This window comes from Neopelma chrysocephalum, unplaced genomic scaffold, assembly GCF_003984885.1.
Source record: "Neopelma chrysocephalum unplaced genomic scaffold, ASM398488v2 Primary Assembly neopelma1_76, whole genome shotgun sequence".
Lineage (NCBI taxonomy): Eukaryota > Metazoa > Chordata > Aves > Passeriformes > Pipridae > Neopelma > Neopelma chrysocephalum.
The window spans coordinates 5061320-5082057 of record NW_020897737.1 but is presented as its reverse complement, the minus strand read 5'-3'; the positions used below and the strand labels follow the sequence as shown (position 1 = coordinate 5082057).

The 20738-nt window shown below is 40.6% G+C and overlaps 1 long non-coding RNA gene across 1 annotated transcript in view; it reads left to right on the top strand.

Moving 5' to 3' along the window:
• The first annotated feature begins 5580 nt into the window (after window positions 1–5580).
• The window catches only part of LOC113970209, a 42004-nt gene continuing 26846 nt past the window's right edge, over window positions 5581–20738 (top strand). Inside the window, exon 1 of the long non-coding RNA XR_003535077.1 lies at window positions 5581–5653. This is a non-coding gene — a long non-coding RNA (uncharacterized LOC113970209). The remainder of the gene's footprint in view (window positions 5654–20738) is intronic.

Genomic DNA, 20738 nt, shown 5'->3' with positions numbered 1-20738 from the left:
AGGTAACTGCTGTTTACATTGACCACATTATTTGTTAAGGGTCAGTAGTCAATTATAAACCGCTTCATGCTTCAGTGCATTCACGTTCCCATCTCAGTGCTCCTGGGCTCTTTTGATAATTGCGGGAGAGCCACTGCTGGGTTGTTATTGTGGGAGGGAGGGAAAAGACTGTCATCAGTATGTGCTTCCTCAGCAAGGGGTTTCTTTGAAATATTGCAAATAAAGAGCAAGCAGAAGGCTCCAGATGACAGAACATGTAGCCTGGTCAGTAAACGCACTAAATCCTTCTGCCCCCACTCAAAGGAAGAGTTGAGTTTTGCCTGTCTGTAGTTACAAAGGCTGGCAGTTTTTTGGAAGCTGTAAAGATTTTGCTTTTAGCCTGAACGTTTCTGGTGTGAAGCCTGCTGTTGGTGACAGCAGTGCTCCCACAGCGGAGCAGCGTGAGCTTTGCTGGGCAGCAGTGATTGCTTCTCAGCAGACCAGCTGAAATGTCTCCCTTTCCTCACTCCCACTGCCAGGTAGCGGCCCCAAGCCCGGATGAAAGAAATGACGAGCCCTATGCCTTGAGCTTTTGTGCAGTGTTGCTAAACCCAGATGCTAAAAGTTTGGAAGATGGGAAGAAGTAATGGTAATAGGCTTGGAGATCTTTGAACCTGTCAGATTCCTTGTGTGCATATAGGATTCCCATGTCTGGGTTTCCATGGAGGACCCAAACTGTTGTTTGTTTTAAATGAAAGATGAGTTTCCTTGTAATTGTGAGACATTTGAAGAGGAGACTTTGGGAAAACAAGCAAATATTGTGATATTCCTGAGGAACTGTGCCCAACCTTTGGGTGGCTGAATGCAGAAGGGCATGGAGGACCCTTTTGCCATGGGCCAGATTTGGTCTTGGTTCTTACACAAGGTGTGTGTAAGGGCAGGGTGTACAGTGTCCATGCAGCCACTCAGCCTCTGCTGTGCCTGCAGGCTTGTCCCACCGTGGGCTGGCTGAGGGAGAGACCAGTAGCTCCTTCCACCCTCCCTTCCCCAGCAGGCAACTGAGAGATGGAGCAGGGTCAGGGCCTTTTTCAGAATCTAGTTGGAGAAAAGGCAATTAAAGATGTCACCAGGAGGAGTCTGGCATTAATCTGCTTCCACTCTGCCCAGTAGTCCCTTCTGCCCTGGTTAAATACCTCAAAACAGCTGGACCAGGCTTGGGTTTGGAGGAACATCATCTCTGAACTGTTGACTCAGACACCTGAGAAAAATAGCATGGAATAGAGACTTGGGGAAGCTGAACAGAGTCTGGGCATCAGCAATGCATCAAGAGACACAAATATTGCTAAAATATTATATGAAATGAATGCTAATGGAAAAAATGAAACATTTAGTGAAGCATGCAGAGCTGGAAACATTGCTATGGTTATTAGGTTTGAATTAGTTGGAAAGCATTCATTCAAACTGTTTCTATGCACGGATTGTCTTAATGTGGTTGCATTGGGGATCTAACACTTCTGGGTTTTCCTTTCTTTTTGAGTGCTAAGTACTGAAATATTCATTATACGTGTCCTTCTGGCTCCTGGAGTGCTGTGTAGGGAGATTTTTTTGTACACTAAATTTTGCAGTAAATGATACCAGTTACTGCCTAGTGGTACTTATTGTAACCCCGGTGACATAAATGGTCCTGCTCAAAAGACTTTTCATATGAAATGAAAAATCACAATAGGAAAGTAGTGCCATCTTACCTGTTTCACCTTTAAAAAGACTGAGAAGGTCAAGGCAAGCATTTTTAAAATGCTCTGTGAACTCATATGGCCTCTGTATGTACATACACACACATAGGCACATAAGTGTGTCAGTGAAAAAAATTAAATGAATTATTTTTCTTCCACTGAGAGGTTTTACCTCTTCAGTTGAGAATACTCCATTACTATTAACATTCTTCATAATATCTGTTTTCAGAGACAGGGACATTTTTAATCCCCCATCTCGCTTCACATGAGTGAACACGGATCTACCTGTTAACTAGAGCACTGGTATCTGGAATTATAATGGCATATTTTTGGGCATCACTGTGTGGTCTGTTTTCCAATTTCTTATTTGGAAGTCTTTATCTTTGTTATCTTATCTGATGCCTTCTGGAAACAATTTTCCCTTTACACCACTTCATAAACTTCAGCATACACTAGACAGAAGGTTCTGGGCCATTTCTCACATTTTGTAATGAATTTTCTGATTGAATTCTTTTACAGATAGCACCTCATACATGCAAAGCAGTGCCCAAGATACTGGTGGATATTTTACTGATTGTATGTGCACAGCTCTAAGAACTTGTGACATATTCTGAAAAATAGGTTGCTGCTGAAATGTGCACATTTTTTGAGGCATTGAATGAAAAAATCTGAAAAGCATGATATAAGAATAAGCCCATTAACATGAAAATAGGTAAAATTAGAAAGAACCAAGTGTGGTTGCATTGTTAAATTTTAGCTGGAATAACTACAATAATTTGAAACAACTAGCAGGTCTCTTGACAAATAGCTGGATGTTATCAGAAGAACTCTGTCACTGTCATTCATTTAATTGATGTCTCAGGCTTTAGATGAGTAGCCATAACACTAAGATGATTCATCTGTGGTCATGAGAGGAAGCACCAGTGTAAGCTGTGTGGGTTCAAAATTTTCCTCACTGGGCAGCCCACATGAAATTTAAATTTGAGTTTTGTTAAACCTTCTTAAAAGACAGTTCTATCATGTAATGTTCATCAGGGATGGCTGAAGGTGGGAGAGAAAGGCAGAGGCCTCACCCTGTGAGAGCAGATCTCTCCCTTCCCTCCAGAAGGGCCTGAGTTCACAAAGAAGGTGCAGTGTGGCTGCAGGAAGGATCTGGCTACTGAGAGGAAGGTTATTCTATGGGCATGTTTAGGGCATTAAATGACTGGAAGCAATCCAGAGAACCAAGCAGCTTCAGAAAAAAAAAAATAGGAGTTTTAGAGGAGAAAGTGTCACGATGGGGAGGGAGACTGCTGCTGTAAGCAGCACAAGTGACTGCTTGTTGAAGGCACTAAACAGGGAATGCCTGGGAGAAAAAGACGTGCTTGGCATCATTCACAAAGGCAAGAGGGGTCTTGTTTTAATGGTTAGGGCTAGAGGGACTTTGGTCATTGCAACCACAGCATACACTGATTCAGCCAACTTCCAGTAGCAGAACAGGAACTCCTGCATCTCTTCCCCCCAGATCTACTGTACCACAGAAAGTGAAAATAGCAATTTGATGCCAGTATTTAAAAAGGACTTTGGAAACATGTCAATGTGGCTTTTGTCAAGAGAAATTGTGTCTGAGAGAAATCCGCTGCTGTTTGTCTGAAGCGCTGACATGTGTGTGGATTAGGCTGATTTGGTTGGTATGGAGTGCTCAGATTTTCCTAAAGCTTTTGATAAGCTCCTCAGTCAGAAGATCCTAAAGAAGCAAAACAGGAGCAGGATGAAAGGAAAGATCCCTGCTGGAACTGATGTGAGGAGTAGAAATAAACAGTCAGGTATTTCAGCGGCAGATAACAAGTAGAATCCCACGGGGATCTGCACTGAGTTCTGTGATGTCTGGCATATTCATAAGTGGTCTGGAAAATATCCTAAACAGTGCTGGATATTTCTTTAATTGAGTTACTCAGGTTAGGAAAAAAAAAATCTGCTTTTAAAAACGTGGCAGAATCTCATGATATTGAGTGGTGTTGCAGTAGAATAGCAGCCTGCATTTGGGCCAAGATAATGCACACGGGAAAAAATAGACCTGACTGTATGATGCTGAAGATGGGCTTTAAACAACCTATTATGACTCAGGGAAGAGAGCTCAGATTAGCTGTCAGTAATTCTAAGAAATGTTGGCTGAGGGCAGAGCAATGATCAAAAGCAAATGGATTGTCAGAAATTGCTAGGGAAGACACAGAAAACAAAATAATTATTTTGCTGTGCATTCACCTCTTGATTACTGGGCGCTGTTCTGGTCTCCACGTCTAAGAAAAGGTATAACAGTGCTTGAAAGGGACAGAGAAACCTGCAAATGTTTTCACAAACAGAACAGCTTCTGAATTGAGATTGATTAAATAGACTCTTTAGATTGGAAAAGAGAAGGTGGAAAGGCATGTGATAGCGGTGTTTAAAATCATGAGTGGCATGGAGAAAATAAGCAGCAAATGATTATTTGCATTTCTCCCAGAACAAGAACAAGGGACATCAGGTGGAATTACTGGGTAGTGGCTTAAGCAAGCAACAGCAAACAACTTGGTCTTTGTGGTATGCGATTGAACTGGAACCAGTCTTACAGTATCTGCTGGGTGTCAAGAGGTTAGATGGGCTCAAAACCAGTCAGAGGAATTAATGGAAAAAGAAAATCTATCAGGGACTATTAGGAAGCAAGATGACATTCCTGCCTGAGGAGCTGCCTGCGTGGCAGCTGCTGGATGCAGGGAGGGGAGAGTGGAGAATGTGACTGCATGGTTACCCCTTCTTAAAATTGTTTCCTTTGATATCTGCTGCTGGCTTCTATCAGTGGTGGGATACTGGACAAACTGGACCTTTGATCTGATCCAATATAATTCTTTTGCATAATGTTTTTATGAGGAATCAGTCAGGGTCCCAAGGTTTGATCACTGCTTAAATAATTTAGACCTAGCCTGGATGTCCACTCAGAGTCTTGAAAGAGAATATATCCAGAAGGTTGCATTGATCCAGCCACCTGAGAAAGTGAGAGCCCTGAGGACTACATTAATGAACCAAAGAGACACCCATGCAATTGGGTACTCAATTTCATTCTTTGTGGGATGAGTAAGTAAAGTGAATACCAGTGCTACACTGGGCTTTCCTGTAATTCAATGATTTGTAGTTCTCTGAAAAGTACCTTTTGCATTGTTCGGTTTATTGTTCTGCTTTCTGAGCTTGTGTACGACATGGATGTGCAGGAGCGAGCCAATATATTGTCATTGGTTAGAGAATGCCACTTTTAAACAGCGACAAAATTACTCTAAAGCTAGAAGTGCAGCCATGAGAACTGTATTTTGGTAAAAGGAGAATGTTGATCTGGAGTTAAATTGAATGTCTGTTTCTTCAGGGAGGGTAAATTTAATCAGGTGCTCAAAATCAAATTAAGGGGGAAATCAGTTTGGAAAAACACAAGAATTACAATACAGCTAATGACCTGAGGTAATACTGGCACAAAATTTGCTTTCACATTGTAAAATGAAAAATCGTTTCTCTAAGAGGGAGCTGCTTGTAGATCGTGATTGACCAGGGTAGTTCAGAGCCTGGTGTTTCCTTGAGAGAACAATTGCAATGTGCCGCCCTTCCACCATTTACTTCCCCTCTATTATAGTAATACCAACAGTTATTATACTGTGATCAAGCCTGTCAGTGTTTCTATCATAGTATTATTTTCTAACTTGGATGTTAAGCTGGAAATATTTTCCTGGCCCAGCCTGAAATAGCCTCTGCAGATGGTGGCCCATGAGTGATCAGAGGTGTCATTTCTTCTGCAGAAACACAGGCTTTCCTACAGCATCAGTCCTTCTTAGAAACATCTCTATATCTGGGAGAAAAGCAAGTTAATCCTGCATTTGGCTGCAACCTTGCTGCAGAGAGGGATTTGGATTTTAATGCACACATTTTTCTGATTAAGGTAGGTGAGTAGAGGGGCTTTTTTCAGTCTGATTGAAAGGGGCAAGGTCTTCCCCTGATGATTTCCTTCCTGTATAAAGGGAAGATATTGAAGGAGCTGTGGCTCAAAGGTACTGCTGCTGTTCTCATCCCTGAAGGCGATCCCTTCTGGCATAAATTTGTCTCTCATGTTGATGGAGAATTTGGAAATGGTGGCCAGAAGCTGCAGCCATGATTCAGTAAGAAGGGGAAAAGTGCTGCTCTGATATTACCTGGAATTGCATTTAACTTAAACCAGCATGGTGCCTTGCTCTTCTGTGACCTTTACCCATCAGGAGTTATTAGCTAATTGAATTCAGAAGGTAACTCCCTAACTGTTTTCAAACTAAATTAACTTGCTTCAAGGGACCAACTTATGTTTGTATTTCCACAGAGATAATGACTTTAGGCTTCAACTGAAACCTTGCCAGATAATGAGGAAAAAATAAATCAATGACCTCACTCTTATCTGGTCTTAACAGGCAGGCTTTCCTTTGCTAAAAGTGACCCTGAAATGGTCTGGATTGATTCAGACAAATACCGAGCCCTGTGCCCTGCTAAGCAGTGCTGTCCCGGGGAACGCTTTGCTCCATAAGGAGATCTAATCTGAACATCAGCAAAGCTGCAAGCATTTGAATCACAGTGTTTCTTAGAGTCAAAATGAATGCTTCTGAGAAATTCAAATAAGCAGTAAGATAAAGAGTTAAGGAGGAATTTAGCTTCAATACTAATTAGAAGAAAAAAAAACACATTCTCACACTTGTGCTGGGACTGAACAGTCTTCATAGGCATATACTTCTCTGATTCTCCATAGACATATGCTTCTCTGATTATTTAATTAGCTGGAATTGTTAAATAAGAAATGCTTTACAGACGTTAAAGGGAGATTGTTGCCTGCTGAGAACTGGTGTAGCTATATTGGTGGAGATTTTTCCTTTGGTGCCTTGATTAATGGAAGAAATAGACGGCTCAGAAATGTGCCCCTCTAAAAGCAACTCCTTACTCTCTATATGGATCTCTCAAATGAAGGCTTAAATCTTGAGGCAATAAACGTGATTAATAATAGTTTTACAGAACGTACGAGGCAATCTATTCAAGTAGGCCAAGGTAAGAGGCAGGGAGTTTAACTACTGGTAAAGAAACTGTAAAACCTGCTTTTAAAGCCCAAATAAGAAAATTGAAATTTTATAGTAGCAATAGCAGTAGTACTAGTAATGACCATTCTGGTCTATTAAGAGATGTGATGTTGTAGAGAGGGATGGTAGCTTTTATTAATTTTGTTGATACAGGTTGTATAGTAGCATCACTTCTTTTACTGCTGAACTTCATAGAAAAAAGTGCCCCTAGGCAAAATTCATGTCTTTCTGTAAAAAGGTAGGTAGATACTGATGTTTTACCAAAGAGCTATTTTTCAGTGCTTTCAGGTGATTGACTGATAAAATTGGAACTGCTTCAAGAAGTGGTCACCTGTGTCCAAGTGTAGCCAGTTTGCAGTCAGTACAAAATTCGAGAGTGATAGTTGATGCACTGGATGGTTGTGCTGCCGTTCAGAGGGACCTCAGTGGGTTGGAGACATGAGCTGACAGGAACCTCATGAAATTCACCAAAGGGAAAGGCCAAGTCCTGCCCCTGGGGAAGAATAACCACAGACACCAGTACATGCTGGCTGAAAAGCAGTTTTGCAGTAAAGGACCTGGGGATCATGGTGGACACCAAGTTGAACACGAACCAGCAATGAGTCCCTGAGGCAAAGAAGGTGAATGTTACCCTAGGCATCATTAGGCAAAGTATTGCCAGCAGGAAGAGGAAGGTGATCCTTCCCCTCTACTCAACAATGTTGGGACACCTGGAGTGCTGTGTCCAGCTCTGGGCTCCCTAGTACAAGAGAGACATGGGCATACTGGAGAGAGTCCAGTGAAGGGCCATGAAAATGATTAAGGGGCTGGAACAACTGACATATGAGACTGACAGGCTAAGAAAGCTGGGTGTGCTCAGCCTGGAGAAGAGAAGGCTCATGGTGGACTTCATCAGTGTTTTTAAATACCTAATGGGGGGCATAAAAAAGATGGAGCCAGATTCTTAGAATTGGTGCCCAGTCACAGGATGAGATGCACAAACTGAAATACAGGAAATTCTATTTAAACATAAGACTAATTTTTTTTCCCTGTACTGTGAGGGTGATCCAACAGTAACAAAAGTTTCTCAGTTTGGTTGTGGAGCCTCCATCCTTGGACATATTCAAAACGTGACTGGACACAGCCCTGAGCTGTTGTTGACCCTGTTCTGAGCACAGGGCAGGACTGGATGATCTGCCTTCCAGTATCAACCAATCTACGATTTTGTGAATCCAGAATACATCAATGGCTAGGACCTTCTCATGGGAACTGGTGCAGAGAACAGGGCCCAGGTCTCCTGTAGGGATGGCTGAAGAAGACTCCGGAAAGGGTTTCTCTCTTATGAATCAAACTGGGCTCCTTGAGATCCTTTGCTTTTTGTCCTTCTGAAAAAACAATGTCCCATGCAGCTTTCAGACAACTTTCCTCCTGGGGATTGGCTGTGGTTCCAAATTTATCAACCTGTCACCCCTGCAAACTGTGAAAATTAGCCTCTGGCCATAAGTGAGTTCCACTCAGAGCAATCTTCATTCGTGACTGGCTTGGATGTGCTGACTCAGCAGTTTTGATGCTGTGCTCTGGAGCACCAGCACTGTGGCCAAAAGGATAAACAAACCTATTAGGGAGGTTTTATCTGAGCATAAAGGTAATTCTTTCTAACAACATAATGGAATAAAGCAGAATGGACAGAACACTCCCATAAAATAAATCAGATATGGAAATTGAACACTGTGACTCTAAGACAGAAGTTGAAATTGTTCTATGCAATGCAATTTATTTTTCAAGTATTTGCAGTGGAAATTTTTCTTTTGAATTTCCACATTTTGGAAAATCTTGTGATTAAAAAAATTAAAATATCCTCTGCCTTATTTAAAATATTTTAATCTTTTTATATGTTGCTTCTGGGATTATTAAGATTAAAACAATGTAAGATTAAAAAAGTAGATGTTTGAAAATCTGCTTTGGGTCATTGTCTTCAAGCAGTTGCCATAGCTCCTAAGTGACAATCTGAAGACTATTATATAGTCAGAGTTCTGTAGGAGTGAGAACTGAGGCTTGAACTTTCGAGAAATTGTAGGATATTTTCTGCCAAGAAAAGTGAAGGACTGAGTCCTTGCATCTGGGAGAGATCCTGTCAGTGATCACACAGAATGCAACATGTTAACATATATAAAAAACTTGCCATCAATCACGTATAAAAACCCAAACTCCTATATTAACAATGAAGAAGTTGGCTGCTATTTGATTCTAAATTTGATTAAACAGATACTTTAATCAGGGAGTCAAAACCAACCTATTCAGCTGGATACATCTCCACACAGAAGCACAATATTTGAACCACAACCATAACTCTGCTTATAAAACTTTCATCCTAGTTCTAAGTTGTTTTGTGGTAAACAAACACTTCCTTCCCTTTGCTGCCAGCTGTTGCCCTGCCTGTATTATATGGTCCACTTGACAGCTAAAACTCCACCAATTTTTTCAATGGTCATCAGTAATCAGCAATTACAGATGGCAATTCCCCAGTCTCAGGGCAGTTAAAAATACATGATAACTTCATGTGTTATTTGAGGAGTGTTTCCTTCCTGCATGAAGTTTATGTGGGCTCACAGATGTGCACACTTAGACCCCAACCACAAACACATCTGGTCCCCTTCTCATTTCAGGTCCTGAAACTAAAATAGATTGGATTACCCCAAATGGTGAGACTGAATGTCAGAACATATGAAGAAGGAAAGTTTGTGTTTCTGTGTTTTTGAGCTTTCTGTCTGGGTCCTCTTCAGACCTCCAAGGTGTGAGTTTTCAGTCAAGCTTTCCCCACACTCAGGATATTCATAACCACTTGCTTTCTCTCTTGTGTGCAATCTGGTTTCTAAAGAGGTGGGAGTTTGTTCATCAGCCTTTCCCTCACAGGCAGCATTAATGAGGTCTTTCTCTTCCACCCACATCCTATTTTCAGGAAATGTGTAGGAACTTAATGACTTTAAGACTTCTTGCTTGTCTTATTAGATCAAAATTGTCCAATGGGCTCACAAAAGGTTAGGAAAGAGACACAAACAAAAGATAAATAGACATGGATGCAGACACCAAGATCCTTTTTTCTTTAAGAAGTGTTAGCATTCTAGTTTTCACTTGTAAAATGAGAACCAGAGCTGACTAAAGAAACATCTGGAAAGAAACAGTGCTTTTCTGCTCATGTGGTTCTTCAGACCTGGGGATCTTCAGGACAGGTCAGTGGCTGAAGGAGTCTGGCTGTTGGTGTCAAGATCTCCTCTCCCATGCTTGATCAGCCTGGGCAAGTCTGAATACCCCTGTCCCTGGTGACCCACAGCAGGGCTTCATAGGTTTCCTCTCGCATGGGCAACCTTTGCTGACTCTCCATTGCTCTGCATTTCCTGGTGGTCTTGGTTTTAATGTCTGCCAGGGTATCCACTCTGAGCTAGGGGAGAACATCATAATGTGTTGGTGTGAAAAACTGTTCTGCTAATTTAGCCCTTTAACAAATTATTCAGAGGTTTGCTTTCCTCAACATCTTGCTTGCAGTGATCCTTCTTTCTCTGCCTTCCCACTCCCAAGTGTCAAAAGCCTGGACAGATGAAACCACTTGTGAAAGATCCGGTGTCCAAATAGTTGGTGAAAAAGACTTCCAAAACTGCTGCTGGAATCAACCTTCTTCCCTTGGAGGCTTTAAACTGGACCGTCCATTTTTCTTCTTCTTCCAGCTACCGAGTTTCCAAGTGATCTGTGCCAGCAACCACTCACTGCCTGCAGTCACACTCCAGCACTGGAATCACTGCTTGTCTAGGTGGGTTCTGGATACTCTTGCAGTCACAGCAGTGTTTTATTTCTTGTTCCTGATGAGTTCTTTCCAGGTACTCTCAACACCCTGACCTATAATGCTTGCCAGCAAACCTATCTCCCTCTTGTCCTTATCCCAGAGCCTTGCCCAGCTGCTCTAGGAGGAAAAGGTCCAGGATACCTCCCAGCCACCAGCCAATGTGTCATCCCCAAAGTCAAAGCAGTCATGTGTCCCAACAAGGGTTCTCCTTTCATATAACCACACACATAAAATAACAATAGCTTGAATTTTATCATAGAATATAGAGGGGTGTGCGTTCTGGAAAGAGATGAGCTCATGCAGGTTACTGCAGTGTAGAAAGTCTCAGATATTGTGCTCCAAGGTTTCATTTTGCTTAAAAATAATCAAATTGAAGTGAAACAGTAGTACTTAAAATATTTTCTCTCTCCTCTGGTGGGGGGAATTAAAAAGTGTATTTTAAATTCCAATCCGGAAAGGATGTATCTTTTTAGAATTACCTAAAGATGCAATTTTAGATCCATTTGGTCCCAAAGTCAAGAATTCTTGTCTGGCAATTGCTACCTGCTCCTTGCACTATGTAAAGCAGGGTCTGTTAGCTTGAAGACAGCAGGTGGTTACAGATTCTGTAATATTTAATTTTCAGTGATACTGTTAAAGAAAAGCAGACATAACCTTACAGGTTTTTAGGCTTTAGGTAGTTTAGTTTACCATCAAAAAGATATCACAGCAGCTACCTACAACTTACTAAAGGTGGAAAACACCAATTTAATGTGGAGTTGGTACTCATAATTATGAGTACCATATTCAAATTCTGCTTTAATAATGTCCATATTTGCAATACTGTAAATGTGAAAATGAATTTGTCTGAAAGAGTGCCAGTGTAAAGCAGCATATAATTTTGTTTTTGTTTGTGCTGTACTCTGCATAATTACTGTAATTATGCACATTAGGCTGTTCTGTGTAATGGCACCAGAAGGTAGATAATTTTGTCAATAACTGGCTGTAGCAGCTTATATACATTTTGTACCATCCACAGAAGTATTTTGAAGATCACTTAATACTGCTGATTTGCCCATAATAGGTCAGAAATTATTGCTACTTCTTCCAGAGTGTCTATTTGGAAGAGATGCCTTCCATAAAAATCAGGTGCTACTAAAAAAATCAGAACTTTTTTTCTGAGAAAACAGCGAAAAAAAGGACTCACATTTTCAAAGAGAGTAAAATCTTTAATTAGCTGATAGAGTCACTATAAGCATGATATGACAAGGAGCTGCAGCAGAGTTCAGATTATACTCTGCACAAGAAATTGCAGAAGTCATAGAATCATGAAATGACCTGGGTTGGAAGGGACCTGCTCAATGCCATTTCCTTCTTTTTAAGGGAATAAATTTAGATCAAGATACTTATTAAAGAACTGACATGAAAACTTAATTTTATAATGAATCTACCCAGGAGCACATTAATAATAGAGAAAACAAATGGGAGAGGGAATGCAGGTAGGAAAAATGGAATCAGGCAGAAAGTAGGCATGGAATGAGATGCCACCTGGTAAACCCTGAAGTTCAAAAGAAAGGTGGTGTTTAGGAGATGGATCCTTCAAATGTTCAGGAAAAATGCCTTTTTCATTGCATGAGATAGTTGTTAGTAATGGTATTATGTTAACTGGAGACCTCAGCCACTTTGTGAGAGTATTTTGTGTGCAGAAATGGGGACCGTGGTTCCGAGACCAGCTCTCCTGCAGATCTGCCTCCATCTGCCCATTCAGTTGCAATGGCCGAGTTTTCTCAGCATGGAAAAACTTGACATGGAGGGTCCTGGGGAGCCAGCCCTGTCCCTCTATTTGAGATGGGGGTTTCTGGGTGATGGTCTGCAGACGCTGTGAGCTGGGGGAGCCTGGTGTGTGGATCTGTACGCTGGTCCCATGCTCTCTGTGAGCAGTGATATGCTGGCAACAGCCATTTTCACTGTTGTGTTGCTGTCCCTCAGTGTGATGGATATTGCACAAGGCTTTTTTTTTTCTGCCAGAAGAAACATGGGTGGATGGGTAGTGACTCATTTGTCAGAAAAGTTTGGAAACTAGTCACTGAAAGCAGAAGTGGAGATTTCTGGGGAGATGAAGAGGGCACAGGGTATAAAGCTGTCGTGATTCGCTTCTCTATGTGTTATGCTCTGCATACTTGTCAAATTAGGACTGAGCTCCGTGGGAAGGGATGCCTGAGTGACACTGCTGGTTAGATGCATTAAAAGTGTCCTCATCCCTGGTGAAGCAGGAAGGCTGCTGCTAGATCAGAGCAGATTCTCTGAGAGGATCCCCTCCTGCTTTATGTCTCCTCAGGCTGAATGGATTCACTCTGAAGTACAATGAAAAATTTCAGTGTCATTTTTAGCTCTGCTTCAACAGGCATAGTTGAGCAGCACTGATTTAAGATACACAGCCTGTGTGGGGTACGCTGTTGTTTATCATGTATTGATCTGGTGATCATAACCTGTGCTTTCCTGAGATGTAATGTTCATGGCTCCCTTCTTGTTTTGAAAAACTGGCCTGCCACTTGCAATTCACTTGAAATGCAGCAGCACACCTTAGCATGGATTTGAGCTGGCACATTCATCCTGCACTGTTTTCTTTTTTCACCCAAATCGGAGTAGGTGTGAATACATCCAGCTCTGAAAGGGGCTGGCTTTGGCCATATGCAATGTCATCTCCTTGATCGCTGTTTGATGAGACTCTGCACTCACATGCCATGTGAGATTCTGGGTTTTGCCATCATGCTAGAAGTCAGAAAGTAATAATAATTTTGCTATGGTGGCTCTGGCAAAAAGCCATTTATTCCTCTCAGAAACTTGGCTAAATTAATTTCCACTCTTAAAAGCAGCCACAGATAACTGTATTTTTCCCTGAGTGATTTGAAACGATGATTGTTGCTTTATTGACTGATGTGTTTTTCAGTCAACCCACTCTTATTCTGTTGATGACTTTGTAGAGTATTTATGTTAATAAAACACTGTTTTGTCTTTGTTGGTCAACTCAAATGTATTTGTACTCTTCAGATAAAATTGTTAATGCTTTGGTTAGTGTCTGAAAGAAAAAATGGTTACAAAAGTTGCAGAACATTGTTTATCAGCACATAGTCTCAAGGAAGGGTCCTGTCATGATTTAAAAGTCAAGTCCAACTCCTTAGTAAGTAGGGTGAGAAGACCCAGTCAAATGACAGAACATTGGTGAGAAACATAAAATTAATCTGAAAACTCAGAATTAAATCAGATGGTGAGATTTAACTGTCAGCTAAGTGAGACCTACAGTTTGGTACTGGGATGGAAGCTGTAGTTCTCTATGGCCTTCTGGAGTCACTGACACGGCTGGGGTCAGTTTTGCTCAGATGTGCTCGAGGTCTGAACAAATTCTTCACCCACTGCCCACCTTATTTCCCCGGGAAGTTTGCTAGGTGAAGAGCTTCTGTGCTGCTTTTTTTGATGGCATAGTTTGTAAACTTTGTTAACTGCTGCTCTGCTACTAACACACTTGTTCTGAGAATATCTTGGACCTGATTTTTAATCTGTATCATTCATACAGAAGGGTATGGCAAAGAGGAGGCCACACAAGTGGAAGTGTAGCCTCCCTCTATGCTGCACTTCCCTGGGTAATATAAGTAGCTCTCCTACAAGGTCAAGCAATCCAAGTGTACTTGACAAGTTTAGACAGTTTCACTCTGTTTTTCAGGAGATCGCAAGTGAAAGTCTGTCTAGTTTTGATGCATGAGACTTTAGCAGTACTGCTTGCCTAAACTAAATTCTCCAGCATAAAATCAATCAGATATTCAAACTTGTACAGTGGAAAGTCTAAATGTCATTCATTTACTTGCAGGGACATGACAGCTTTCATTGATTTCTTAAAAACAGCGAGTTATTTGCACTCCTTGGAATATCAAAAAGAGAAGGAAAAAAGGGATCAAGGGAAACTGATGTTGCCTCATTCTCCCTCTGAATTCTGGATATCAAATTTTGGCCAGTAATCGTATCCAACATAAGCAAAGAAATACCATTAAGGTCCACTTAGGCAGTTATCCTTCCTTTTGTCCAGCTTCAGATACTCAAGTGAGAGGGGAAAGTCACAGAAAGCACACAGTGATACTTCCCAGAACACTCTCCCAAATGCTTGGAATTTGCGACTTGGAGTATCCCTCACTGCAAGTCTACTGAAGTCTGTGAGCAGGTTTGGTACCCTCAAGCTAAAAGTTTCTCTGGACTTGCTGCAGAAAGAACTCTAACAGTTGAACTTGATGATCTTAGAGGGCTTTTCCAACCTAAATGATTCTGTGACTCAAAGATGAGAGGAAAGATTGAGCCTCTCATGTGTTGCAGGCAATCCCGGAGACTTCTCCTGCCCGTGGGAGGGAAGGTCACCTCCAGCTATGTAAGAAATGCTGATCTTGGCCTGGTTGGAGGAGCAATTGGAGCTGTGAGGTAGAGAGGCCAGAGGTCAAATGTCACAAGTCACACTGCAGGTGAGTGGTCGGTCTGGTCACCGTCCCTGTGAAGTGTGTGGTCTGCAGTGGCACTGACCTGACCCAGCTCAGCTGTGTCATCGCAGGTGCAAATCCTTACTGCATCTATTCCAGCATGCAGTGGGTCTTCTCTCCCTCTTTCATGCCCAGTTGATTATTACTGAAACTATGACAATTGTTGTAGAATCACCCATATAAATAAATGAGTGCCAGTTTTAAAAACTAATAGTTCCTTCATGTTAATAATGCTAAATGATTATAGCTAAGTTTTCCTTTCTATAAGAAGTACTAGGCAGACTTGCACAAGTTTTTAAAAAGATTTGTGACTCTCAAACCAAGTTAGAAGTTTTTGAGTACAAGCCAAATAGAGCTCAATAGGTAAAGACTTGATTATTGGCAATGCTTAAATTGATTTACTTCAAGTAAATAATAATATATGAAATCAATCATATGATGAGTAGATCATGGACAAATATGTTTCTTAGTTAAATTTTCCAGTGTGCTGCCGAAGATAGATATTTTAATTTTTGATAGAAAAGCAGTTTGGTCCATTTTTGAATGAGTCTCTCAATATTTTGCTTACTGCAGCTTTGCTTGGAGTGGATGGTAATCAGTTGATAATTGGACAAAGTACTATGAATTGTTTTATTGTCAGTCTTATGGATTATAACTCTGGCTTAGTGAAGAAAATCAATGTGTTCCCCATTATCAATATGTGAGAACAATTGGCCTTCAAATCCAGTGTTCCCAAGTAGGACTTACAAGGAGAAATTTGGACAATTTTTCAGGAAAATCACTAGGTCTCCTCCACATGTTCTTCTTACTGATGTGATTTTTCTTGTATGTTGTGTCTATGTATAGCAGTAATGTATTGTGAGTTGCTTAATTATTCTTTACCTTCTTTTATCTTCAGCTATTACATCAGCTTGTTGTGGGTGACATCTAAGTCACTTCAAACATAAAATCAGTGATTGGATTCTGCTACTTGTTTGTGGTCATAGTGGTAGAAACTGAAAGCTAAGAAGTTACTACTTTTTTTTCTCTTTTTTTCCTTTAATTAGTTATTTTCATTTTGCAATGTTTATTAAAACTCAAGTTAATTTTAGACTGACAGAATCTTCAGATAGATATAGTACAACTCTGCCATGTATACATGACTATATCAAGCACTTACTGGATCAGTTCAGTTACCACACAGCTATAATTCATTAGAATATTTAACATTTCCATAAAATTTTTTCAGATCAGATGCTTTAGCGCTGTGAGTCTTCACATGGTTTGAAGGCTTTACCTATGTTTTTGTGTAAAGAGCTGGTGCAGCAATAGGTAGGGATTTGTCATGGAAACCTACCATGGGCTGTATTGTCAATAAATCTCCACATGAAGAGTGAGTGGTCCATAGCAATTGTCCACTCCACTTGTCCAATTCCAACAACTTTGGAACAATGTTGTTGCAATGACAACATCTCTTGGAAGATTTCTTAGAGACATTTACTACCAGAATAGGCAATAGTATTATCGCTGTGAGTCAATAATAATGTATTTTTACACAGACATATATAAATATAATCACACACATATAAAAAATTTAAAATGTCATATGCAATTATGCACAAGGGGCAACTTTCTATGTCTATGCACATCATTATAAACAGGACTTCCTCACTTCTATTTAATGAATGTCCAAGTTACAGGCTGAATTTCTTTCAGAAAAGGCACTCAGAGATGATGTTCAAATGGGAAGGCATGTAACTCTGCTCACACTGAGACACAGGACATTTTGAGTGAATAGGCCTTTGGAGGCATAAATCTTGTTCCATAATGTTTTAAGCTTTTTTCATTTTAAAGGAAATCATTGCTGTACCTTCCTAGCTTCTGCCATATAAAAATTGAAATTATATTTAGGAACAATATAAAAGAGTACATACAATAAAAGAATTTTTTACTTTCTAGGGCTTTTTTTCTTTAGGTGGTTACATTCAAGGTTGAAAATAGCAACATGTACTGATGTAAATGATTTACCAGTCCCCTAACAGATTGTGTTGAGAAACAACCAACTAATTCAAGAAGAAAAAGCAGGAAGAGAGTAGGTGCAAATGTTTATGGGCTTCTGAGTGAACACAGGTACAGATAATTCATGTTATGCTCTGTCTTACGAGAATTCATATTAAAAAAGTCTGGGCAATAAGGAAATACACGTGCTTTTGAACACTGTAAAGTGTTCAAACCCTCTTCTGAGGCTCTGTTGAAAGGAAATTAAGCCTAAAGTAAGAGTACCATATTATCATTAAAATAACTTCATGAAGTAATGTCATTTACATTGCAGAGAACAAAAGTTGTAGGGAGGGACCTACAGATTTACTGAGGTCCATTTCACCATGTATGGTGGAGATAACAGCAACTTGAGTTCCTGTTTTTAAAGCAGCACAGATGGTCAGATAAAGGAACAGAGAAAGAAATAAAAAGTCTAGACATTTTTAATGGACATTACTTAATTTTTGCTTCTTACTTAATTCTAAAATTTCTAGAATAAATGCGTGGGATGACCTGCCACTAACAGGGCAACTCCAGAGAGCCCCAATGCCAGTGCCATTCACACTGGTGATAATTTTGATCCCTCTGACTGCTTCTCAAGGCACACAATCCATTATGGATCCTTTATGCATTTTCTTTACTATACACCTGGAGTCCACTGTAGCTTGCTGGGGTGCTTCATGGCTTGTGCTGAATGTAAGGGAGCAGTGCTCCTCCATTGTACCTCTGGTAGCTGGGGGCTGGACTTGAAGAGATCCACAGTTAGATTATGTCTCTCCCTGAAGTTGCCAACTCCATTCTCTTGCCTTGTGTCATCTAAATTCCTCAGTGGCCTTTCTGTCCACTACCTAGAAATGAATCCTAAAGTTCGTGAATGCACCAGAACTGGTTTTAAGGATGAGACCCAGGCCCAGGAGGGAGTAGGACCCAGGAAAGCAGTAGGCAAAGGCTCGTCTCAACTGTTGTATGTGTCAGCTGCAGGTTTGGCTCTGCTGAGAGGTTGGATACTCTCCTGCTCCTGTCCCGTTTTGGCTCCAGATGGAAGAGTGGCTGTCCCTGAAAACCTGATCCTTTGGTCCCTCACTGCAGCCTCTAGGCAAGACTCAAATGCCATGGAAAGTGCTTGTATGTCTCTTCCTTGTGTGTTTTATGTGAACTATTGTCAGGTGAAGAGAAGTCTGAAGTCTTGGCCTGATCAGAGGCATGAGTCACAAATGTCCCATATGGAGTCAAATCTCCTGCTCCAAGGCATGCATGAGATGAATGGAAATCAAAGCAAAATTTCAGCTCTCAGACTGTCTTCCTCAGGCTTGAAAAATAGGGCAACATTTCTGACTTTGATAACTTTTTTCTGTGAAGATGATGGGATGAAATGCACTGAAATTATGGATGAGCTGGGGCTAGAGACAGTCTTTGCTGTAACAGGAGGCAGTGCCAGTACAATCATCACTGGTGCCAGCGCAGGCTCCAAGCTGACAAATGCTGACTTCTAAGGGGAACTCTGAAGACTGCAGAGAGAATTGAAGTTATACACCACCATAAATATTTAATTCCTATTATTGCATGTTGAGAATTACAGGACTGTCTTCAAAACACTATAAAACATAGCAGCGTAAAACATATCAGCAATGAAAGTATGCTGTAAATATTGGAGGCAAAACAGAAGCATAAAATTAACTCTTAAGCTTATTTATAACTATAGACCTCAGGATGCTCCTGTGCATTGTGGTGATATTTTGTAATTATACCAACAGTTAAAAATGACCAATTCTCTCCTGGCATAAAATATGTTGTGATTTAATTAAAGCAGAAAGCTAATTTGGGTGGAATTGAGGAAGACCAAATCAATTATGAAGAATGCTATTATTAGATTTGAAAGTCTAGCAAAATTAGTCAAGTACTATAGCACCACATTTTCTCCTTTTTAATATAACAAGAAAGATTAGTCCATCATTACCTCCAATGGTTCAAGGAGGGTAATTCACAAATTTTAAGAAGGTAACATTTTCAATCAATTAAGATGTAATGAACTAATCACTTGAACTTCAATAGCATTTTGGCAGAGATAGGTGCTTTTTGTTGAAAACAGAGTTGGTACAGCCAAAACCTGTACCTTTGGTTTTGGAAGTGCTATGCCAAATCCTTAGGAAAGCTGTCATTTGTTCTCCCCATGCCCCCATTCTGCCCTGTAAGCCAGGTTCCCAGAAGCAATGATTTTCATGAGTGAGGGGGAATGATATCTTCAGGTATGATGGGGCATATAGCTGGACCACAGAGCTTGGTCTACATCAGGGGCAATGTTAGTCAATCAAATGACAGTTACTATTCCTGCTTTGATAGTGTTTTTGATGCAAATATGTTCTCATTTATTTATTTATTTATTTATTTTATTTGAGATGTTACTTTTCTATAGCAAAAGTCAGAAAGAGTAACCTGCTTTTCAACTCTCTATTTTTAATCAAATTTCCTGACCCTCACAAGCTGTGTATCTGGACCAGTGGCTACTTTTCAAGAACATCAGTATGTTAAGTCCTTGTTAAAGATTGATCAAGTAGCTAGTGAAAGTGCTAGAGGTCCAATTATTATTCCTGAATGTTACAATGTGCCAGTCTTCCCACAGTGCCAGAGACGAACATTGTGTCTTCTCAATACACATCCTTTCTTGTGCTCTTCCCTGCCCACTCAGTGGCTTGCTTACAGAAAGCTAATGAATACTCAACTGAAATAAGGACATTATTGACTTTTCAAGGTGAGGAAAACTCCCCAGGGGATAGTTTAGAGGCTGGAGCTGCTTACGGAAGTTGTACCAGTGTGGCTTCAAAGAAGCCCTATAGCCAGGGAGGTGAGGTCTGGAAGGGTCAGAGGGGCAGGATCAAATCTTTGCTATGATTTGGGGGCTGATATTTCTGCCTGTTCATAAGAGGATGAAGAAGTGACCGTAAATCATGACAGAACAATGCAAGTGGAGCTGTAGGCTTTATCGTCTCAGATCATGGCCATAGGCTACTCTAGAAGATGTCTAGTGTGGTGGAATAGCTTTACTGCTTAGCCCTCCTATGATATCATCAGGCACATGCAAAATCCTGAGTTGAAATGGCTCAAAAGGTTTTCAGTGCAGAAGTTGTGATGGCTTAGCTTGCTCTCAGACTGAAAGTTGACTGTTAAAGCTGTTCAGGGTGTGGGTGCAGTGATTTCTATCTTGCTAGCAGTGCTCTCTCAAACTATCTAAGTTGAAATAATTCAAGCCACTGCACTTTGTACTAAACTGAACCGAGAAGATGTGCAAAACCATTCACTACATCTCAGATAACCTCTAGTTGAGCAGTAGTTTCATTGCTTACAGCTGTGTAATAGAGGTGGAGTATTTATAAGCTTCTAACAGCAAAAAAGTTACACTCGGCATTGTTATTTATACCAGGTATATGAATAAAACAAATGAGATTAGCTAAAGTGATTTTCCAACAGAAATATATCTCATCTGTCAAGTCTAAAAATATCATATGATCTCATTTCTCCTCTCCCTTGTTTCCTCCCTCTTTCCCCTCCTCACTCCCTCCTTCCCTATATATACACAGGAAATGATTATACTGGCAAATATTCC